We start from the raw sequence: 24,894 nt of genomic DNA on the forward strand, positions 1-24,894 counted from the left end.
AAACTTATTCTTTGAGTCCCTTATTGTGAGGTTGCGCTTCGCAACCTTCTCTGCTGGTGATTCTTCTTCACGAATCTTTACGTCCGGAACTATACTACAAGTTTTTGTGATGGACTCCTCTAGATGTTAGTTTTGTTGGCATGCTCCATATGTTTCCTTAACCAACTAATTGATCTCCTTCTTCAGCGAAGCTCTTTCCTACTCCACCTGAATATTTAATAGCGGAGTGCATTGTTCTCACTTTTGTAGTTTAGTTGTTATACCTTGGCGGAACTCGTGCAATATCTAAGTTCATGGTGTGGTGATGTTTGTGTTGACACAGTCCCACCCTTTTTCTCACTATTTGTCTTCAACTGATTCAAATTGTAATGATCCATGTAGTATCTGCATGATGCTTAATCCAAATGTTGTTTATATCCATCGCTCTAACTGAAGTGGTTGACTCGTCAGTTCCAGTTGTTTGACTATCTGCGGCAATGCCATTAATTTTGCAATACCTTGTTGAACATATGCCAAGAGCTCTTTGTAACGATTATTAATCTTGTCCCAGGTTTTTGTTGTTACTTCCTGGACTTTATGTCCAATTTAGTTGATGTCCCCATCAGTAAGTACAAGTGGTATTGCACCCTTTGATTTTTCTGCCTTTTTCTTATTCCTTGTGCTCACGGTAGGAACTATAGGTGCCCTCTTCTTAATGATGAATGATGATTCCTCTTCTTACTCTTCATCGCTCAGAGGGTCCTGAGTACCTTGTTCCTGCTCTGGCTCTGTCTCTTCTGCATTTTTTCCTTTGTCCTTTCCACTTGGACCCGCATCTTGCGTGGTGTCCTTCTCTACTTCAATGTCTTCTATGGTTGGATTCATCCACTATGCTGACCAGTGCTATATTATCCCGATAAATTCATCTTCGGTGACCAAATATGCCAGAGGATGCCATGTCTCCATCAAATCCTTTCGAGCCTTTACATATACCATGTGAAAGTCTGCCTTAAACTCTACTATATTGTGATATTTCTCATACAAACTTGGTGATAGCCTGGGATGTTGGTTCATCACCATGTGCAAGTCCATGTTAAACAATACAAAGAAGATTTTTTTCTCTTGTGCACGCAATGGCTCCTTGGTATGCGAGAGTGAGGCATACCATGCGGTTTCGCATATATCTGCTTCGATTGGAGTAATCCATGAATCCTTTGTCTCCTTCCATACTAACAGCATGATGATCAATATCAACCACACATAGTGAAATGTCTTACCCTCTTCCTATGCTTCTCGATAGTTCTTCAAAAATTCCCAGCATAAATACTTGGTCTAGTTGAATTGAGCCCCATTGTTGCACAACTCGGTTAAGGAAACCATGGTCGCAGGGAATTTTTTTGCTCTACAATTCCTCATTATCTTTATGGCTAAGATTTGTGTGGAAAAACACTCCCCTTAGTCATTGATGGAGTTAATATCAAAATATCACAAATTTTTTATTAGCTTGTACTTGTCCTTCATGGCTTGTGCTACTGCCTTGTCTTGGTTTTTTCCAAAGAACTCTTCGATGGGGTCCTTTCCTCGATAGGGCGATCCAGTAATCCTTCTTATCAACATTTCATTAATCGGGATCCTCTTCCCCAGGTAGAGGCATTCATCATGCACTAATACCATCAACTATAAAACATAGGGTGTGTTAGATGTGCTTCTACTGAAAAAAAATCTGAAAATTTTCATGAATTAAAAAATTATGGATCACAGAATATTGAATTCGAATGTTTAGCAAGCCTGATATCTGCAATCCCTAAGCCCATTGGTGTGGCTCCAACCTTGTAATTGTTCTCTCTAGATAGTATACATGTTGTAGTTACTTTCTCAACTCGAACTGTGGATACTTACTTCGGTCATTGAAGTACCAATCCTCCACTTTTAACTGCGAAATGTTTCCCAACAATTCTCCTTCGAACAACACTTTTTCAAGTATCAGTGGTGTGAAAGTGCCAAATTTTATGTCTTTGGAATCTTTAACTGGCTTGGAATCTAGTTCCTTGGTGGAAAATATGGTGGCAATAGAGAGGGCATTTATGTGCCCTCTATCTCCATCTAGGGCATTTTAGCTTCCTCCTCACTATCATGGATTTATTTTGGTTCTTTCTGAAGCATTGGTTTCTTCACCTTTTGCGCAGGTTTCTTATCCTACTTTTTCTTTCTTTGCTGCTCGTTCGCTACCTTCATTCTCAGGGATTTCCTTAGCTCTACTCCAGAGGCTTCAACTGATCTCTTTTCTTGTCTTCTTTGTGGTTGTTCTTCCATGGCTACTTTTTCACAGTGACCTCACGTGAGTTGGGGCCACAGCGGCGCTTGATGCTACAGATTTACCATTATATGCTTCCATGACACCTGCTAGCCCTTTCTCTGCAAACTCCTTAGCATTATCTTCAAAACTTTTCTCAGACATACAATAACACACTTGTCTCACACTTGGTCACAAATTCTCAAACTGAATTCTCTAGATAGAAAAGTGTAAAATGTGGAGCAAGACATGGATTTTATAGTGAATTTGAATTTCAAACCCCATGATTAGCTTATATATTTCTCATTCAATGTAGATATGGCACTATATCCAGCCAGTTATGCTTCATAAATGTGTTTCTCCCGCGCCTTTTAATGGAAAATTTCTTTTAACGACAAATTTTTCCTCCCACGGTCATATTTCCAACGAAATTCGATGAACCTTCCCTTGTGGTGCAACAATCCTTCCTTCGTCATGGTTCTTTCAAACTTCGACATACTCCTGAATATCATGCAATAATCTTCCTTTGGTGAAGTTCCCTTCTGCAGAGTAGTTTATAGTCCAGTGCCCACTTTCAACTGTAGGTGGCACTAAGACTCTTCTCCTTTCGTCCTTTAGTGTGAAGCTCTAGGGACAAAGTCATCCTTATATACCTTCAATCTGTTACCATTCACTCATCCTGGAATCAACTAACCATTTAACTTCACGAGCTGAATTGCACCACCATCAGAGATGTTCTTGATGATATATGGTCCTAACTAATGTGTTTTAAATTTTCCTAGGAAGTTCACGAATTTTGTATCATATAAAAGTATAAGATATCCTTCCCAAAATGTCTTATGCTTGATGTGCCAATCATGCTAGGCTTTCTCCCTTGCTTTTTAGACTTTCTAATGAAAACCTGCTAGAAACCTGTCTTCTTCAAGAGAAAATAATTGTGCCATCCATTTTTCCATTATATCAGAGTTTTCCATGTCTGTGAAGGCTGTAATTTTTAAACTTGACACAATGTACTCCATAGGCATGATATATTCTTGTCCATATACCAAAATAAAAGGCGTCTGTCCAGTCAATTTCTTGCATGTTGTCCTATATGCCCACAACACCGCTGGAATCCTTAGATCCCAGTCATTTATGTTCACATTGCACACTTTTGTGAGTGCATTCTCCAAAATCTTATTGAATGCTTCCACAGTTCCATTTTCCTGAGGATGATAAGGAGTGCTATTTTGGTGGTAAACTTGAAATTCCTCAGTTAATTCTTCAATGGTTTGATTCAAGAAATGTGACCCTTGATCACTCATCAATATCTTTGGACACCCAAATCTAGAAAAAATATACTCAAATATGAACTTCGCAACAATTTCTACATTGCAATCCTTCACAAGCTATGCTTCAGCCCACCTAGTCAGATAATCGGTCGCAGTGATTATATATCTTGCACCTGTCTTTTTTCCTGGTGGATTGATCAGACCCACAAAATCAATAGCCCATTTTTTAAAATCCTGCAATGTTACTTGAGGTACTAGTGGAATTTCATCTCTTCTTGAAGGTTTTCCTGTTCTTTGGAAAATATCACAAGGTTGACAGTATTTCTTGGCATTTTTTTATAATGTAGGCCACCATAGTCCTGCTCTTAAAATTTTCTGCGAAGTGGCTTTCCCTGCATAATTCCACCAACTATGCCACTATGAGCTTCTATCAAAATTATCTATCATTCATGCTAAGGAAAAGCCTACGCAATATTTCATCTAGTCCTAATTTATACAAATGTCTTATTATCAGGGAAAAATTTGTTTCCTTAACCACCAACTCTTTCTTTTGTTGCGTAGTGTATTCCAAGGGGGCCATTCCTATGGTTAAGAACTGGATAATATCAGCGAAGTGCTCATATTCTACTCTGATCGAAAACAGTTGCGCATCAAGAAGATTATCTTCTATATTTGTTGGTTCTTCTCCTGTTTCTATCCTCAACAAATGATCAGGTCCAACATTTAGTCTTCCTGGCTTAACAATAACTTCAAATTCATACTCCTCAAATAGTAATAGCCACCTACAAATTTTCCTTCCTAAAACAAGCTTGTTTACAAAATATTTTAGTGTGGAGTGATCTGTGAACATTTTGAAATGTGATCCTAGCAAATAATGTCTGAACTTCTATGATGCATATACCATAGCTAGACCTTCCCTTTCTGTAGTTGTATTGTTATTTTCTGCTTTAGACAGTTTACTACTTGCAAAAGCTATGGGGTGATCTATTTCTCGTGCACCAAGATATGCGAGTACTACTCCTAAAGCTATGCATGAAGCATCCACATGAACATGAAATTCCTTATTCCATTATGGGCAAACCAAATTAAGTGCAATTTCAATCTTTTCTTTTAGTGTGTTGAGGCTCTTTTGACACTCTTTGTTCCATAGGAATGTTACATCTTTCTTCAACAATTTTTCCATTGGTGTAGTGATATGTGCATATCCCTTGATAATTTTTTGTAACATCCTGTATGTCCTAGTGTGGTGCGACGCTACCTAACTATCTTCGATGGAGGTAAAGTCACAATGATAGCAATATTCGCAAGATCCACCATCAATCATTTCTTGCCAAAAATGTGTCCTAACAATATAACAAAAGGTACATAGAATACACACTTCTTGATATTTGGAGAAATCTGATATTTCCTACATGTGTCGAGCATCAGCCTTAAGCTCATGACATGTTTCTTCAATAACCCAAACACTGTCCAATCATTGAAGTATACTTCCAAAAACTTGTGAATATATTCTTTGAAAGTTGCGACCACTACTCTTGAAAATATGGAAGGTGCATTCTTCAACCGAAAAGGCATTACTATATATTGATATGAACCCCATTCTATAGTGAAGGTGTTATTATGTCGATCCTCTGGTGCAATTCTAATCTGATGGTATCCTAAAAATCCATCTGTAAATGAATAGGCTTCCTAACCTCCTACATTGTCCAATACTTCATCAGTGAAAGGAGTAGGGAATGGATCATGTAGACATGCATCATTTAACTTCCTTAAATAAACACAAATCCTGATTTCACCCTGTGTTTTATTTTCTTGTACTACCATAGGACTTACCCACTTTGATTCTTCCACAGGTTCAATGATTCCAATTGCTATCATTTTCTCAAGTTCTTTCTTCACTTTTTCTTTGTATTTTGGATTCAGTCTATAAGGCCTTTTCTTAACTGGCTTCGCATCAGGCTTCAAAGGAATCTTCATAACTCCCAAGTCTCCTACTATGCCTTTCATATCTGAAAACTTAGTGGGGAATAACTCCTAATATTCATGCAAAAGATCTGTTACCTTGTTGACTGTGTCTTCATCCCAATAATCTCCTATGGTTGCAAACTTCAGCTCTTCTTCTGACCCTATATTTATTTTCTTTGTCTTTAATGGCTTCATTATATTAGGCATCTCTAAATCATGTTTGTTCACTTCGTGGTAACCTTCTAATTCTGTTATGTTAATATTGTGAGGGTCTTCATCTTCTTCTGCCATGATGTTGTATCATTCTAGTACATTCTGTAGGTACGCAACCCAATCAGGTTTCCAAGTGAGTGGAATTTCATTCTCAAAAATCTTCCTTTTAACTATTTGAAGGCCTGAATCTATATATGGATAGCCATATTAAAAGCTAAATTTAAATATAAAATTATCAACCATCTCTATCCAGCTCACAGTACCATGTTGCAGTTCTGTTTCCAAATACCAATTTTGAGGAATTGTCTCTAGTGTATGGATAAACCCATGCACCCATTATTCTCATGGAATATCTTTCCATGTTGTCATGTAAAGCTGGATGTACTCTCTAAGATCATTTTTACCATCATATTTATCTTTCAATTCTATGTCTACCTGACCAAACCTTACCCATATCAACCTTCGACATTCTTGCCAAGTTCCTATGTTCTTCTTATGTGTACCCCACCATGTAGCAGGAGTAGCTCTTAGGGCTATATCCAGGGCTAATAATCTTTGACATTTTGGTACCAATTCTTCATATTCTTCAAGAAAATTATTTATATCACCCAAACAATAATATTAACGAAAATTACATAACTCGGAGGTTATACGATGAAGTGATTTAGTCACTATTGCACATCGTCTTGTAGACACTTCATGTAACCTATTTTGCTAATTTTCTAATTCTTCTTCTAAATCTGAAGCACATGAGTTTTTATGCTCCCAACTCAACTTTCCATCTGTAGTGGCATTAATAAATTATCCTTCTTTGACTATCATTCGATAGATGTTATCTATGTCAACTGCGTTGTACTCCGCTTTAATAGGTTCAATATACATTTCTCCTTTTTATGGATCTAATGAAATAATGACTCCCATACTGTTTCTTTCAAATATCATCTGCCTCTTCTTCAAGTTTATTATATCCATGTTAACAAATTCCCAATCCAATCCAAGTAATGTATGATAGGGGCTACTATCATCGACAATTTCTATTACCTCAAAATCTGTAGTAGTGCACACTTCTGTAATGTCCACTGTAATTCTTGATAATCTTCCTAGCTGAACAATCTTCTGTTGATTCGCCATTCTCAGCTGAATAGGTGACCATTGCAACTTCAGGTTACCCATTAGTTCCCATGTTTTATTCATCAGGACATTAGCTTCAAATCCCATATCTAAAATAACTTGGTTCACATCATATTCTCCTATTTGTGCACTAAGCCTCATTTCCTTTCCAGCTCTTTCTTCTATTCTCTCTCTCTCATACTCTTAGACACTTAGAGTTTTCTTGGAGCACTCTTGGAGGAGTGTCATATACTTTTTAATTGGAGCAAGAAGGCAAAGGAAGAGTAGGAAAGTGCAAGGGGACAACGGGATTAGCAGCTACAATGGGTTTTTCTTGCAGGCACTGAGTTGCATGTATGATTTACTTGCTAGTTTTGGCATGCATGGCATATGCATGTGGTTATTTGGTTATGATATATCATTGGCATGGAGGATTTCCTGGATTGATAGTGGTTTCACCTATCCTTTCCATTTCCTGGATTGATAGTGGTTTCGACTATCCTTTCCATTTCCCAGATAGCCATGGCATTGTGGGTTTTACCATTTTATTTTTTGGTTGGAGCTCATGTTCCATATGGTTGTGGGTTGAGTTATTAGTTCCTACAGCCTTGGTTGGATACAAGCTCTAGAAGCCCTATAACAGCTTGGGTTGAGTTACTACTTTTGGAAGCCTTAGTTGGAAAAATGCTCTGGAGCCCTTAGTGGTTTGAGTTACTAGTCCTAGAAACCCTGGTTGGACAAATGCTCTAAAGCCCAGTAGGATTTGTGGGTTGAGTTACTAGTCTTGGAAGCCTTGGTTGGAACAAATGCTCTAGAGCCCTAGACAACTTGGCTAGAGACTGATCTGGTGATGGTTAGTGATGTTCAAACGTGAGGTGGAATCATTGGTTGAGGTTTGAGGTACTTTGGCCTCTGGAAGCCCAGGTTTGGTTTTCTTGATTTATTCCATGAGATCCCACATTCATTATTGGAATATGACACAAGGGTGATTGGATGAAAGAGAGATTTGGTTTAGCCCAATCTATGGTCGGGTGGCACGTGGAAGTCCCTGACTTGGTTGGATTTGCATATGTTAATAAGATCTCCTTTTGTTTTTATATTTCATGATTAAATGGGCTTGTCATTATGTGGCTTTAATGGTTATTTCATCATTGATATATCTCTGGTTTTTTTCTAGTTATAAGCATATTTTATGACAGTCTTGAAGTATGGCTCTCATCATGTTTTGGTTACTAGATGAAATGATAATGAATGAATGGCCTAATAGATACACATGCAACTATTGTGAGGAGACTTTAGTCCTCCTTGACGATTCTCAAATAAGTACAAGACCCATATGTTCAGATGTGTATTTATGACATGTACATTACATGTTTACAATATGTTTGACGAAATGCTCGTTATGGTTGGTAGGGGTATGGTTAAGTCCTTGCTCTATTTTTTGCATTAGTAGCTTTCTTTCAATGTTATTTATCATATTTGGAAGTCTCATGAATTTTTGGGAAGAGGCTTGAGTCCTAGCCCTGAAAATGTGGCTCATAATTCAAGGTCTTTGCCACATAATTGCCTTCAAAATATTTAGTTGCATGGATGCCTTGTTATGGGAGTGGCTGGAGTGTTTTAGTAGCATAGAGGGCTTATCATGGGAGCGTTTGGGGGTCTAGTTCATAAAAACATCAAGTTGTCTCAAGGGTTGGACACCTAAAGGTGTTGGTTGGTTCTTAAAGGTTCTGTAGCTTCTGAGGAAGTTCATATTGGTCTTGTATTATCGATTCGACTTCTTTAACTATACATGGGGAGTTGAATCATATCATAGTAACTCTTCGTCACCTGTTTACCCTGGTCAACTTAATAGCTTGGGTAGATGTGGGATGAGGGTGTTACACTCTATGTTTTTTTTTCTAGCTATCTGTTCTTAACCATCAAATACTCTGTGTTTGACTTTGAGGCTTCTGCAAAGGCCAAGTTGGTTGCAGCAATAGCTTCTCGATTCTTCCTAGTATCCATCACGATCACCTTTTATTTGATAAATTCAAGATGTTTGAGGTCATCAGGGAATTGTTTCTTCCTTTCTTGTACAATGTTTTTTCTGCAACTCATCATAATTTAAACTGTAGATATCCATCATCGAACCATCATCAAGAGGAACAATTTCCTCTTCCTCATCTAGATATTTCCCTTCCATAGGAGGAGATGGAGGTTGAGTGGTGATTTGTTGCATGGAAGGAATGAGATCAAAATCTTGATTTTCCTTCTCCAGTTCCACATCCATATATTGGATCACTATCAAATATTTTATTTCCTTGGCAAGTTATTTGTTTTGTAGTTGCTTGCTTTCTTCTTCAAGTAGTTGACTTTGTTCCTCTTCGTTGTCTTGCTTCAATGTTGTTTCTTCCTCATCTCTCTTCTACCTTTATTCTTATTGTCTTTTCTTCTCTTCTTGTTCTTTCTATTCCTATGCTTCCTTCTTCCTTAATTATTCCTCCTTCCTCTGCTGTTATGGATTCTTTCAAGATTATTGGGTCTACTTTCGATTTGTGGCTTTATTCTTTTGTTGGATTGTGCACAATATTCCACTTCCCATTCTCACACATTGGGTTGTGCCTCACTAATGGTTATGTTTCCAGAGTTGCTTATTATTAAGGAGTAACCTAAGATGTTCCTGTAGAGATGACTAGGGTGTGGGGCTTGGAGGCATTATAAAAATTCTTAATCTTTTCCTCCTTAGGTCTAGAGTAAGTCTCGCTCGACCAACTGAAATATATCTTTGCACAATGTTGCTTGCAAACACTCCTGGGATCGTACGGATGGTATTCCATGTGACTGAATGTGAATTTATCTATCTATTTGCCTTCGATCTCAGTAGCCTTCATATTCTTGATCTCGTACAATCCAATTGGAAAAGGAAAAGTGGGCCAAGGTGCTTTCTTCTTCCTCTGCAACACTCCGATCAACCTATGGAAATATGATAAGATACTTATTGCATGACTAGTTTTTCGGTAGCATACCTGGGAAACAAATGTGGATAATTTTGACTATCAAATACCCTAAGGTAAGTTCTATCTAGTGAGGCAAACTAGTCGGCAAGTTCTTATATTGCTTCCATTGCCTTGGGGGACATGCAAGGTGGAGATTCCTCAAAGATAATCTTGTATAGTGGTATGAGGAAGTGATCAGTCAAATTATCTGTGACCCTTTTGTAGCTACATTTTGAAATAAACTTGCAATAAATGTGTAGAGCAGGTTTCTTTGGTGACCAAGTCCAACTTATGCCAGGAAAAGCGTTATGAGCACATATCACATCTAGAAAGTAAGCAAACATGTATAACCTTCTTTACCTACCCTTGGGCGGGTTCTTGGAATTGGTTACATGGATATTTAATTGCTGAGATAACAATTCAGGAATTCCTTCCCATCATTCACCAATTGATGCAATAAGAGTGCCCAGCCTTCGAGAAAGATCTCATTACTCTTTTGATAGTAGATTCGACAAAATAGATATACCAAGCACTAGATGCTTTTCTAAGAGATTTGGTCTTGTAAGTTTTGTTGGGTGACTGTTGTAGTTTGGATGGCTATTTCATCCAATGTTTGACAACATATTTAGTTCTTAGGTAGCTGGTGACTCTGTAGAAGTGATAATCCATTTAAACTTTTGGCAAAGGCGAAGGATACATAAGATGAAAATCATGTGCCATGAAAGAGGAAAGACTTTGTCTACTGCAACTGCTGAGGATCATGTTCTTTGAATTTGTATGTGATAGGATCCATTCCATAACATTTGTGCAAGGGAAAATTGGATACATGCATGCATTCTTATGCAGTCTTGACTTATGGACATTAATATAAGCCTGTCTATCCTCAAAATCTGCTTTGTAATTAGTTGTCGTGAATACATCCTTCAGTATGTGCCATGTTATGCCTAAATATTTCTCAATGAATAGTTGAGTGTCTGAGAAACCTGGCATGGTGACTAGGGTGCTTTGAACTGCTTCACCGATGCTACTTTTTATGGTGTCTTTGGAGGCATATCTCTTTGGTTCCATTATGCCAACAACTAATAGAGAGACATAACCTTAAACGTTGCAGTACTTGTTTCACAAGATGTACTCATGGAAAACACAATAAGCTCAAGAGAAACAGTCTATATTGCAAGATCAAGACAACAAATCAAAGATTAAAGAGAAATATTTTTCAATTTTTGGACTGAGGGTGAGAGATTGTGATCATGAGTTGCACATTGCACAATCTTAGTAGACAAGGTGATAGCAAGAGGCTTGTGCAGTCCTAGCTAGGAAGACTAAAGGAAGAGACTATGCATTGTGTAGTCTCAGTGTCTAGTGCTGAGGGATGAGGCTTGGCACTACGTAATGAGTACTTGTGGAAGCTAGTGACTGCAAATTGCATAATTCTAGAGGCCAAAATCGAAGCTTGAGCCTTGAGATTACAAATTGCACAGTTGGAGAGGAAAATTGATGCCATGATTACACAAATCTTCTCGGGAAGGAGAGAAAAAGAGATAAAATTTGAGTGTTGGGGCAGGAAGGAACATAGATTAGGCTAAGGGAAAGATAGATAAGTGAAAACTAAGTGCCAGAAACAAACATGCAAAAGGAAAAATGAAAATTCACTAAGTGACCCAACAATGACAACTATTGGTGGGAAAAGGGAAGAATTTAATGTGACACTTAGAAAATGTGAACGGTAGAATGAACCAACATGTGTACAAGATAATACTAGTTAAAACACCAACTACTATGAAAAGAAATAGAAAAAAATGTAATCATAGAAGCAAAAGCAATAAAAGCGACAGGAAGAATGACAAAAAATGAATCATGCAAAACTTACCAGGAAAAGTGCCACAAACTTATCCGAAAGATCCTTGATCTCATTGGGAATGCTAGAGCCCAAAGATCAAATGTGAAAATGAGCTCTAGAGGCATCTATTATATAGATCTAGTTGGGTTAGGGTTTATGATGCACATGCCTAAAATCAAGGAAAAAGTGCCACTTGTATGAAATTCATAATTAACAACTTAGTGGACTTAATCGGAAATTAATTGGGCAACTCCTATTATTTAAGAATGAAAACTATGATTTTTCAGGAAACTTCCTGTTAACATTGAGAGAAGGGGATATATAATTCCCAAGCTTAAGGGATTACACAATTCCTTCTCTTAGTGAATTGTGCAGTTTCTTGGAGAAAGGGAAGATCTTGCACAATTTCTGAGCTCAAGACTCACCTACCTCCATGATTGCACGGCTGTGATCCTCAAATCCCAGCGAAATCCATAGACATTGGACTGCACAGTTCCAAGAGGGAAGTCCAACAAGTCTACAAGGTCAAGGCAGGGGGTGGATTATGCTAAAAAATGTATGGATCAGAGCCAAAACAAAGCATCACAAGCACTACATGCAAAGATAAGTTTCCAACATTGACATGAATACTTCACAACAATGAAAGATGATTCCTGTAGACAGAAGGTAGGTTCAAAAATAAATGCATGGGAAAAAATTTGGAGGGGTGGAGGTAGCAGCTATAACACTTGGCGACACACTGGTAGAACTCCATCTCTCTATATGGGTCTTGTCTCTTGTAAACCAAGTCTAACTGTTCAGGAAGTATTATTCATTTAATCGATCACCATAGCTTATTTACTTATCTTGAGTTATGTATATATCCCCTATCATTATTTTCATTGGCGACACACTAATAAAAGCAAGTCAAATTTAGTTGTTTCGATTGGGGACACAGACTATATAGATATACAAGTGAAATAAGATTATTAGAATCTAGGTTTCCATCTCTAGTGTTGATTTGCTACCAGTAGGCCTAGACAGTACCCTGATGGAGTCACTTTAAGAGCAAAAACATTGCTTCATTGCCAGTGAGCTTAGACAGTACCCAAGTGAAGTTTCTTGCTTCACCTCCCTACACAGGAATCCTTTCTCTTCTTTCACGCTTTATTTATTCTTATATATTTTATTCATAGAACTATCCATTGGCACTTATTTATTTCATGGGGTGGAAGAGGGATCCTGAATTATTTGGAGAAGAGGAGGTTGTCCCTTCATATAAGGATATATATACACCTCTAAAATTCATTTGACTTGTTTAAGTTTCCTCCCCTCCTTATTCTATTCAGCTTAGTCGACAAGACAAGACCAACCAATCATAAAACAGATTAAAGAAGATGGTACTAATTATATATTCAAGCATCACAACTCCACTAAGGCTCTCTCTGAGAAAGAATGTATTTTCCATCAAGGTATCATTAACTAAAAGGTGCAAAGGCCATGCAAAAGGAAGGTATAACAAAAAGCCAAGCGTTGATAATAGCACAAGCTCCTCTTGAACTTCACCATGCTTGCTTTGAAATCTCAGCCACAGTCTCATGCAAAATTTTATTTACAACGAAAGGAAAGAAATGGTAGGACACCAAATCAATAAAAACAAATGAAGGAAAACTAATCCTACTCCTAAAATAACTCAAAAATAGGCTAGGCTCAAGTAAAATGAAATTCCTAATGTAACCACTGAAGCATAGACTGACCTATATGGGTGAGGCTATCAATGGCAAGAAATATCATCGAGAGTAACAACCGACGAGAAAGATAAAATGTGAAACACTTCAAAATCTGAAGACAAAAAACACAAGTAGAAAAATATAACAAGAAAACATATTCCACACATTCTACTGATGCATTATTGGTTTTGTGCACAACGCAAAAAGTTGTCATGCCAAAATATTCTTCCAAACTTTCAAACTTGGCAAGCATGAAAAAAGTTAAAAAAAACTTCCATTTCATGAACAATCTTGTGAGGTAAGATTCTTCCAATGACTGAGCAATAGGATTGTGAAAAATCATTGAAGGATTTGAATATGGAGAGATAGTTTGATTTTCGGCTTTCGCAATCGCATGATGAGGATTCTTGAAAGAAATAATACCATCCTGATCACAGTTGGGGTTAGTATCAAGACTGTGAATACCATCCTGATTGTTAGTACTCCGTAATTTCCTTAGGTTGTAGGAAGGAAACATAGAGGTAACCATAAACCACTTTTAAGATAGAATCTAGCCCTAATAGCTTTAGAGAGGGCTCTCTCTATATGATTTTCAGTCAATGATTGGCTTAGTTGTTTGGATTTCAAGCTAGCTATGATGATCAAAGGATAATTTTAAGTGGTGGTTTGAAGGTAAGTGAAGGAAGGAAAACCCACTTTGAACAAGCTCATATTTTTAATAATTCAAGGGAATAAGGGATAATGATGATATATTTGAGAAGGGACAGGATAGGCAGCTCTGTTGGTAACTAAAAAATTTCGTTGTAGTAAATAGATGAAATAACATTAAAGGTGGAAAAATAAGCATCAATTTGGGATGGATTCAAACTGCATTTAGAAGAAAAGGAAACACATAAATGTTCAGAAAATACAAGGTAGAGCATAAAGTGAATTATGCAAGTTTCCCTTAGCTGAGCATGAAGAACTATCTTAACATCATGGAAACATAAGTAAAAATAGTGTTGGGAATCACAATTGTTGTTAGACCAAAACCCATAGGTGTTATTCAACAATTGCATTTCCAAAGCTAAGGATCCACGAGAGGCGGTTAGTCCATGTCACGAAACACATGGGGAGCATTGGTTTATCCAATGTTCAACAATCTCCCCCCCAACGCGAGTCGGGTGTGTATCAAACTCGTGACCTATGCTCTGATACCACTTGTTGGGAATCATGATTGTTGTTAATAAATGATTGCATCACTAGATATAAGGATTCACGAGAGGCGGTTAGTCCATGTCATGAAACACACGAGGAGTGTTGGTTTATCTAATGTACCAAAAATAATAAAAGAGATAACACACATACCAATAGATATCTGACATGAGAATCCCTGGAAAAATACCCTCGACCTTCTTTTATTCACTTAAGAATACTTGAACATACAAAATACAAGTCTTTTCTTCCAGCACTAATCAATCAATAACCAAATAACCCTTTCATCATAAATAGGCTTACAAAATGAAATATCCTATGACCAGATTCAATGAATGAGTTGTCCTTTCAAAATAGATAGAAACTCAAAAAAACAAAACTCAATGTTCACATAAAAAATTATACACAACAACTCAAAATGGTGCCTTTGGAAAAAACTACAATTGTCTTCCATCGTGCTAAAAACCCTCTTAGATATAGCATAAATTCTTCAAATGCCTTGGTTCATTTATTTCCTTCTTTGTTAGCTCTTCAAACTTATCAGGTCCCTCTGTCATTAGGATGAAAAAGAGGAAGCCACGACTCCTCTGTTCTGCATTGTAACTATGTGGTAATTCTTCTCAGCATGTTTCGGTACATTTCTGCTTTTCTGTGACCTAAGAGAATATTAGGGAATATATATCGGCACTTTAACAAATTAGAGTTTCTTGATTTAGTATTACTGTAGATTGTGCAAGGATGGGGTTTTTGGGATACGCTTAGCCCCCAAGGCTTAGGTGAAATTGTCTATGATCATAGCTTGAGAACTTAGGGAAAATCCAATTTAGGGGCTAAACCCTTTGGTTGGGATGGGGGGCACTTCTTTGTAATATCACGTTATGAGCATATAAACCATAGAACCACACATATATGCACCTGGGCCCCTTTGGATATCAGAACTTTGGCGTTCAATGATTTCGAAATATTGCATTTGGTTGCACATTTTCAAATTTGTGATCTCCAATCCATGACCTGATCCACATGTAAAATGGATTAGGGAGGGCCTATGCCTTGTTTTAACACAATAACCTGTATTAACCCTTTACGTCCAATTTCATGACTTTAACACAAATACCACATATTCACATCTTTTTTACGCTGTGCGCCTTCTACCAATGGCCCCTTGATTCTCTGATTTCTTTGTGACTGTGAGTTATTCCTCACATTGGAGCTCCTCTTCTGACATTCTCTAATCAGTGTTTCTAACTTATGCTGTGATTTTCCTCAACCTTGCCATCGTCGATTTGTGATTGCTGACGTTTGTACTGCCACATGTTTCCCTATGAGTGGTGACATGTTTTACCCATTTTTGGCCCCTTTTGACTCCTAAAAAAGTTGAATCTACCTACCACATGTCCACCATATAGCCACGTCATTGTTGATGCCATCCTCCACGTGGTCCTCATCAGAACCAATTTTTAACTACCACGTGCCCCTTTGGGAGGAGAGAAAAAAGGCCCAGCCTTTGCTATTTTTGTGAGGAAATCCTTTGTAAATTGGTTTCAGGCCCTTTGGACACTTTCACACTAGAAGCATATTATGTCGCAATCCCAGCACTTTAATACAAGAGTCGTCGATACACCATACACTTCTGAACTATGGGATGTGAGACCTTTGATTTTTGATATGCAATATGGATGCCTATTTGAACCTCTGATATGTGGGATCCGAGACTTCACTTAGGCATTTTTCTCTTTGTTTTCTACTTTTCAAAGGGAAAATCTGATTTTCTCTAAATTTTGATCTAGAGGTCCATTCGGGGAGCTCCACATATAATTGGAAAGTTGATTCTCAACTCCATCTGATGATTTCACCTGCAAGATAAATTGAGCCAAACATTACAGGAAAAACCCCTCCCAACTTTGGATTGACTAGCCTCATGACACTAGTGACTCTTTTGACAGAAAAAACTTTGGCTATGTGTAGAAATTGATCAATAAGTTATACTAACACAACAATTAAATAGTAAGAGGCTATAGATTGATTCCTAGAATAGGGCTCTAAAATCGGCTCCAATGGGGATGGAAACCTCGCAGTGATGTCGCAAGAACATAAAGCATACTAGTAGCCTATTCAGATCATTGGGTAATGGAGTCAAAATAATAATTGAAAACATGACTAACTAACTCACTGAAATAACTAAAATAAAATAAAACTAACTGACTCACTGAAATATTTATGGTAGTAGTTCATCAAGATCTTAGTGCCTTCACTCTGGACTTCAAATCCTAATGACAATTTCCCACACTTGCAATATTAAAAAGTAAAATGATATATATAATGAACTGTGAGGTCAGTTGTAACTTAAAGAAGAAAATGTTTCAACAACTTGCCATTGACAGGCCCTCCTCCAAGTAACTCTCTTGACAGATCTTTCAAAAGGTAAACATTATTCCCATGGACCTTTCCACAAGCTGTCGAACTTCCCATGTTTGTGTTTCTCTTCATTTCAGGCTTCCCATTTTGGTACCAAATATTCAATCTAGATATCAGTTGCTTTAGTTATTTTTTCAAAAATATTCTTGATTTTGTCATGTATCAGCTGATTATTTCCAAATACTTCTTCTCTTGACTGTTCAAGATAGATCATCTGATTTATTCTCATATGTATATCATTTGGCTCCACATCTGCTTCTTGCAACAATTTCATCACAAGAGCCCCTAGTGAAGAAGGAAAGACTGCATCAGTTCCATAAACTAGTTGAAAATGAGACATGCCTATTGACTTTTTGGTGCTCACCTGATTGGCACACAATGCATTCACTAGTTTCTTGTGCCAATTTATTTTTTTCTCTTGCAACAAATTTTTCATAATATTGACCAAGCTCTTCTTGGAAGATTCATCCAAGCCATTGCCCTGAGGATAATAAGTTGTTGAGTGACCCATAAAAATATTATACTTATGACAGAAATATACCATCTTCTTTGATTTAAAAGCAGTTGCATTGTCTGTAATGATCTTCTATGGGCAACCAAATCAAGACAAATTATTAGATTCCAAAAATTGAATGATCACTGACTTTGTAGCATGTATGGTATGAACTTCCTCAATCCATTTGGTAAAGTAGTCAGTAGCTGTCAAGATCCACTTGTGTTGTCCTGAAGAAGCAGGATGAATTTCTTCTATAAAATCCAGTCCACATTGCTAGAATGGTGACTCTAGTGCTATGGATTTCAAGGGCAGCGGGAGTAATTTCTTCTTACCTTCAAGTACTTGGCATTCTCGACAACTAAAACCTCTTTTGTACACATCAACAAACAAAGTCAGTGAATAGAAACTAGCCCTCAGAATCTTGTTTGTAGTGGTTTTCCAAAACAAATTCCCACCACAGTCACCCTTATGAAACTCTTCCATAATCTTCTGAGCTTCATCCTCCAATAGACAATTCAAGAAAATTCCACTAGGATCCTCCAGTACAAAAATTGATCTATAATAAAAAACTTGACTACTTTTAATTTCAAAAACCTAGCTTTGGTCTTAGTCAAACTTGACGGTGCTTGTAGGTGCTGCAATACATACAGGATGTTTGCATTCCATGGAGAGATAGCAAACGTCTCTCCAACCTATTGGATTGGTCTCGACTCATCTTCTTCTAACAAGACAACTAAATTTTTTATCTCTAGAGCATGTAGATTTGACTCTGCCCTCATTTTTTCCAACCCTTGTCCCTTGACAAACTTTGTGGGCTTGATTGCAATATCATACTCAAGTATGACAACAATCCACTTTCCATGCCAAACTTCTGGGTCATTCTGTGTAAGAATGTCTTTGACAACAACACTTGGCACGTAAGAAATAAAATTTGAGTGTAAAATATACACTCAGAAATCATTCAGAGCCTTCACCATAGAAAATACTTATTTATCCATAATATTATGCTTGAGAGAAGCATCCTGTGTTCTATTGAAAAATTCCATGGGATTCTCTTCTCCCTGCTTATTCTTCTGCATCAAAACAGTTGCAATACTATGCTCTGAGGTGAAAGAGAAAATAATAAAATCATGTGTGTAGTCTAGACAAACAAGCACAGGAGCACAAGATAACATAATTTTTAATTCATTAAAGGATTTTTTGCTTTCTTCATCCCATTTTACTTCACTTTCCCTTTTCACTATGTTTGTGATCTTCCTCAAAATATCAACTAGCTTGGGAATAAACCTTCTCAAGAAATTTATTCTACCCATAAAGGACTGAATCTCTTTCTTGTTTCTAGGAGTGTCCATCTTCTCAATAGCTGAAATTCTATTCGAATCGATTTTAATACCATCTTTAGAGATAATATGGCCTAAACATTTCCCTTATTCTAGCCCAACAAGATATTTTTGGGGGTTGAGTGATATGCCATACTTTCTGCACTCTATAAAAACAACCTTTAGGTGCTGCAAATGCTCCTCATCTAACTAGGAATAAATAATTATATCATCTAGATATATCACCAGAAACTTGTCCTTCTTATCCACAAAAGCTAAGTCCATAGCTCACTGAAAAGTAGCACTTGTGTTCATCAATCCGAAGAGCATTTTTGCAAGTTTGAAAGTCCCCCAAGGTGTAGTGAATGCAGTATTATCTTGATCTTCCACGTGAACAAAAAATTGATTGTAGCCCAAAATCCATCCAACAGTGACATCCGCCTTGCACCCACCACTTTATGAAGGATATGATCCATCTTGTGCAACGGGTACTTGTCCTTGAGGGACATCTTGTTCAAGTTCCTGAAATCTACACACAATCTAATTTCTCTTATCTTCTTCCTGAATGGAACTAGATTATATAAAAATTAAGAAAACCTAAGGGGAAAAATGATATCATCATCAAATAATTTTCTCACCTCTTTTTCAATCAAGGGTAGTAGAAAAATATTTGTCCTCTGTAGCTTCTGTTGAAATGGTTTATGATCCTTCTTGACCAGTATTATATGTTGGATGATGATTTTGTTGTACACCTTCATATCTTGATACCCCCAGGAAAAAACATCAAAAATCTCTTTCAACATGTCCAAATACTTCTATTTCACTTCTAGGCTTAGGGTCTTGGACAACTTGATAATCTTTGGCTGGTCCGCTTTCCCTATATTACATTTCTCCACTCCATCTTTGGTAGGCATCATCTTTGGCCTCTTGGCAACATCATTCTAGCAAAAGAGATCCTCTAGTGGTACCAGCCCCCTTGGAACAATATTATGTTTCAGTTGTAGCACCTTCAATTATGTCCCCTGTCTGTCGAGATCTTCCTTAATTTTATTTATATAGCTATGCTTTTCATCTTACTCTATATCACATTCATTTTCAATATTTAACTTGGGAAATTCTTCTTTCATTAGTAGGAATTTTTCTAACTATTTATCATTCTCAAAAACCTGCTAATACTTCAAATTGTTTGGGATAGTTAGCCTATGTTTCACTTCAACCTTATACTTTCCCTTCACATTTCTAGAATTCTCAAAATTAGAGGCCAATGTGGCTAAGGTGTCTACAATTGCATTCTCTTTTCTAGGAACAACTGAAAAACTATACTCAGAAAAACTTTGCAAGCAATCTACAAAAACATTGCGGTAAGCATGCATCCAGGGATGTTTTGTCTGATACTCACCTCTGACTTTCCTGATGACCAACTCTGAATCCCCATAGGCATATATTATTTTGGCTCTTGAATTATTCAAAGCTTGCAAACCCAAAAGGAGTGCTTCATACTCCACCACATTGTTGGTACAGTCAAAAACCAACTTGTATGAATAGAGTCTGGTCTTTTTTACTACTAGGCTGACTATCCATACACCAGCACCAACACCTTCTCTACTTATTGCTCCATCAAAATGCATGGTCCAGAGGTGTTGTTTGGGTTCTTCTTCCTTCAAATCTTCAAATTCTTCTTGAACCATTTTTCTACTCTATTCTTCAACTTGCTTGTTGATCTGTTCTACATTCTCTTCTTCTTCTATCTCTGATAACAAAACTATATTTTTCTCCTCTACATCAGAACAACTATAATTAAATAAAATAAAATAATCTAAATCAGAATGAACAACATATATTAGATGATTTGTAGGCTTCTCCTTACTGTTGATCATATATTTCATGAGTGGTTCTCTGTACAACCTCCTTTTCTGACCACCAAAGACCGAGAGAGTGAGGTAAGACATATTAGTTTGAAATGCACTATGTAGCTTCGCCATCCATGACCTTCATAGGAGTATACCAAATTTAGGAGGTATGTCTTCTACAATGATGTCCATCACCATAATATTGGAAGCAATCTGAGTTAAAGAGACGAACAAGTCCTTGATCAATCCCAGGCACTTCACGTTGCTTGAATCAAAAGAATATGAGTCCTTATAAGGTCTAGTGATATCTAGTTCCAAACTCTCCATAATCACTTTTGGCATAAAATTGTGTGAAGCCTTGGAATCCAACATAGCATTGTGCAATATATGATCATGGACATTGAAAATAACATAAAATGGAGGCACATCCCTATCCCGGCTTCTTTCATCAATCGTTGGCCCAAAAATGATAGTTGGATGGTCATCAGCTATGTTGATAGTATCAGAAGCTTTATCAATTCTCAGTGCCTTTAGAATTTGAGCTTTGTACTGATCATTTCTCAACAATTCATAAAGGGGAATACAAATTTTCAACTTTCAAGCTCAGTCTCAACATTAAAAGGATTTGATGCTTTCTCTGCCTCCTTAGGAACAACATCATTCTTATCTACAGTGTCCTTTGGAGGATTCTCTTTCCTCTACAAAATTTTGATCAGAGGATCTTTCTTTTGAATGCTGCTACTTGGGACATATTTCTTCACATTGCTGGCTGGCGAATATTTCTTTGTTACATTATTTCTTGTGTCTTTGTTTGCACTACTTCCCACATTTATACTTCTCATATTGTACTGTATTTGGACCTGCATGATGGTGTTTTGATACCCCTTTCTGTACTCTTCAGATTCAGCCATGATCATGTCATTGTGAGACTAAGCAAGCAACATTTTTTCCTATTTTGTCATAAGATTTGCACACTACTCTTTCTCTTGTTCCTCTTCCTTGGTCACATACATAGTCTCTTGTCCATCGCAAAAGCAAAGAATTTTCTCCTCTGGTGGTTGTTTATTGAGGGACAAAGTCCCCTAGGGTCTTGGGTCAAAACCCTAGCAGAGCGAGGGTTATCTACAATGAAAAACAAGCATTCCATATAGTCATGATACTAATATAAGCAAACTACGCGAAGAGAGGTGCACCTGGGGGTCCTTCGTTTGGGTAGATCTGGCCAGGGTCCAAGCCCTCTTGGAGTTCCTTTCGATCCTTCAACCTGCAAAACAATCAATTCAAGGAAGCATAGCAGTACTTGGACCAAGCATCATAAGGAAATCAACTTCATAGCATATTGAAAGGTAGTTAGTTATACAATTGAAACAACCGTTCATATGTAAATCATAACATTAATATCATAAGCATGAAGAAGATTAATATCAGGAACAAGAAAAATGTTTCTTTATTGTAGATAACTAAAGTAAAAACAAGGAATAATATCACCTGAATCTTCCTCTCGCAGGCTCCAAGTGGAACCGTCCTCCAGATTCGTCTAGTCCCAAGTCTTCAACAAGCTCCTTCCATGAATCACTCAAGGATATCTCAACTAATGGAAAGATATCATAACTCAAGGAAACAAGGGTTTCCTGTAATGGGGGAGTGCTAGAAGCACAAGGATTTTCAGACCTGATCAAGGATAATCTCAACAAAGTGATTTTTCTCTCTATTCTCTCCTCCCTTAGGCCTTCCCATTGAAGCCTTTTTATACTTCTCCCAAAGTAGTTTTTTAGTTGGGAATTCGTTGGGAATAGTTGGGCCACGGGCACTAATAGGTAATCAACAGGTAAAACCCGTGATCTCTGCCCGAAATTAAGGAGATTTAATTTTTTTAAGTGTTTTAAGACATATACGTGGGTTGGGTATACACAGACCCGCATACACACGCATTTAGCTCAGGGCAATGTCGTGTACAGGGAGTAAAACACTGTTTCTAAATATTTGGACTAGGTCTGGAAGGAGGGGTTACCCTAGGCCATGAGTGCAGCATCACAAACATCAAGAGTGAGATTTGGAGCTATAACAGATGCCCCCTAATATATGAGGTCATAAGGGGTACATGATGGCCGAAATGTATTAAGTAAGTGCATGGAAAGGAAACCTATCAAAAACTGAGGACTTCACTAGAGTTCAGCCTGCCAAGCCACAAAAGGAGATCAGAAATAAACACTGTCTTAGGCGGGCATACCCATGCTCAGAGAAAGTAAAGCATGTCCGCATATCAAGTACAAGTGGATCCACTAGGTATACAAGTATAGAAGATTGGAAAATGCATAATGGATCATATGATCACAATCAAACAAGTACATGTCTGAATATCACATATAAGAATGTCAATGATGCTGAAGGATGAAGCTAATCACTGATATCAAAAACTGATCCCAAAAGTACCAAATGAACATGATGGAGTAAGATGGCACTACACTGCAAACTCAGGTGCCAGCATATAGAATGTCACCATGAATGATTGCAACATATAAGGTGGAGTGGTATCAACTAGCAGCAACAGGAGCAATTGTCAAGTGAACCAATGAATGCTGATGCAACCTAAGGTCTTCACCGACTGTCGTGGTACATTTCTACACCATGGGAATAAATGATTTGAAGTTGACCATGTGAGAAATCGTTTGATTACCGATCATTGATGTATACCATTAACAAACGCGAGATTACTCATCGATAATGATAATGAGCGTCAAGGTACCCAGTACAATCTAACAAATGTGAATAGATGAGATGGGGTCGAACACATATAAGAATCTATCAATGAGGAGACAATGATGGTTTCCCACTGTCGATAGCGAAGGATCTGCCACTAATGACTGCAAAACCCAAGGTACTACCAAATGGACTCTATATCTTTGTCCCAGAGCAATGAGTCATAGTCGACAGGGAAAGATCCGCTAGAAGGAAGGCATTAAGGCATCCTTCATCAATCTAGCGCGAGTGTAACCCGTAAGCCAATAATGTGGAAGGAATCAGACGAAAAAGATGTAGTAACCCGACCAAAGCATGTTTCCGGCGTACACAAGATGTGGCTAGTGCACAACAGAAACCCTTTGAACCAACCAATAATGAAAGCTGACACAGAGGCGAGGTATCCACCAATAGGGTCAAATGGAAACCAAGGTACTGCGCAAATCCCAATGTGTGATAATGTAAGTTAATGTCGAACACAAGGGAAACCACTCAGTCAAAGACTCATGATACTGATCGATGTTGAGCACAAGGTGACCTATCAATAATGAAAATAGGGCCAGGGTGCGGCTCTAGGCCTGTCCTCAGAGCAAGATGTCGTCATCGATAAGGACAAGACCCGCCAACAAGAAGTCAATGGAGACCTTCTCAAACCGGCACGAGTAAAGGACCAATATAACTAATGTGATGATAGACAAGACACTGACAACCAGGGATTTCTGACTAAGAAATGAGTCAAGAGACACCACAGAGAGGCCAAATCAGGCTAACTTCCCTTGAACAAAAGCACGACTCAATGTGACTATGTGGCAGCATATGATGACTCTCTATACATTCGTCATGCAGGAGGCATGAATGAACCCTCCATATGATTGGAAGAGATAACCAATCAGGGGAGAACTAACTCAATAACAAGGTTAAGGCGTACCTAAGTCAAACTAAATCCTGCCCAAACGGAGGAGACTTTGTTTTGAGTGCTTTGTTCAAGGGTGACACGACTGACTCTAGCTGGCAAAAATAAGTGGAAATATTGTCCCATTCTTGCTCTTTTTGGAATATATATATTTTTTGTCTTTTTCTTTAAGCTGGAAAAAGAATAAAAGAATGCTATAGTACAGTGGAAAGAACGAGTGTCGGTGAAACAAATGATCTAGTTCCTGGGATTGGAACAATCCTATGCTCAATGCAGGGAGGTGAAAACTGGTCAAAGACACTCAAAGGTGTGTTCCTTCCATGGGTCAAGGTGTGTCAAGTTGCAGAAGTCAAGGGAATGCAATTTTGACTTTGCAGTCGTCATGGTCAAAAGTTGGCTTAAACACGAGTCCAAGTGAAGCTGGCTCAAGGCCAAAACATGCAAATGGTCAAAATGCAATGTAGTAGTACAACTCAACACAAAGGAGCCTCTAGGGTATAAGGCCAGAACAAAGCGAAGAAGCAAAGAGGAATGAGTCTTCAGTGCATAAGTCATGGCGAGACTACAAAGGACTCCTGAGCCTACTCAAATCGAAGCAGCATGGGCAACA

Source organism: Pinus tabuliformis, chromosome 1_1 (genome assembly GCF_031772625.1).
Source record: "Pinus tabuliformis cultivar Carrire ecotype Pingquan chromosome 1_1, CPIR1, whole genome shotgun sequence".
Classification (NCBI taxonomy): domain Eukaryota; kingdom Viridiplantae; phylum Streptophyta; class Pinopsida; order Pinales; family Pinaceae; genus Pinus; species Pinus tabuliformis.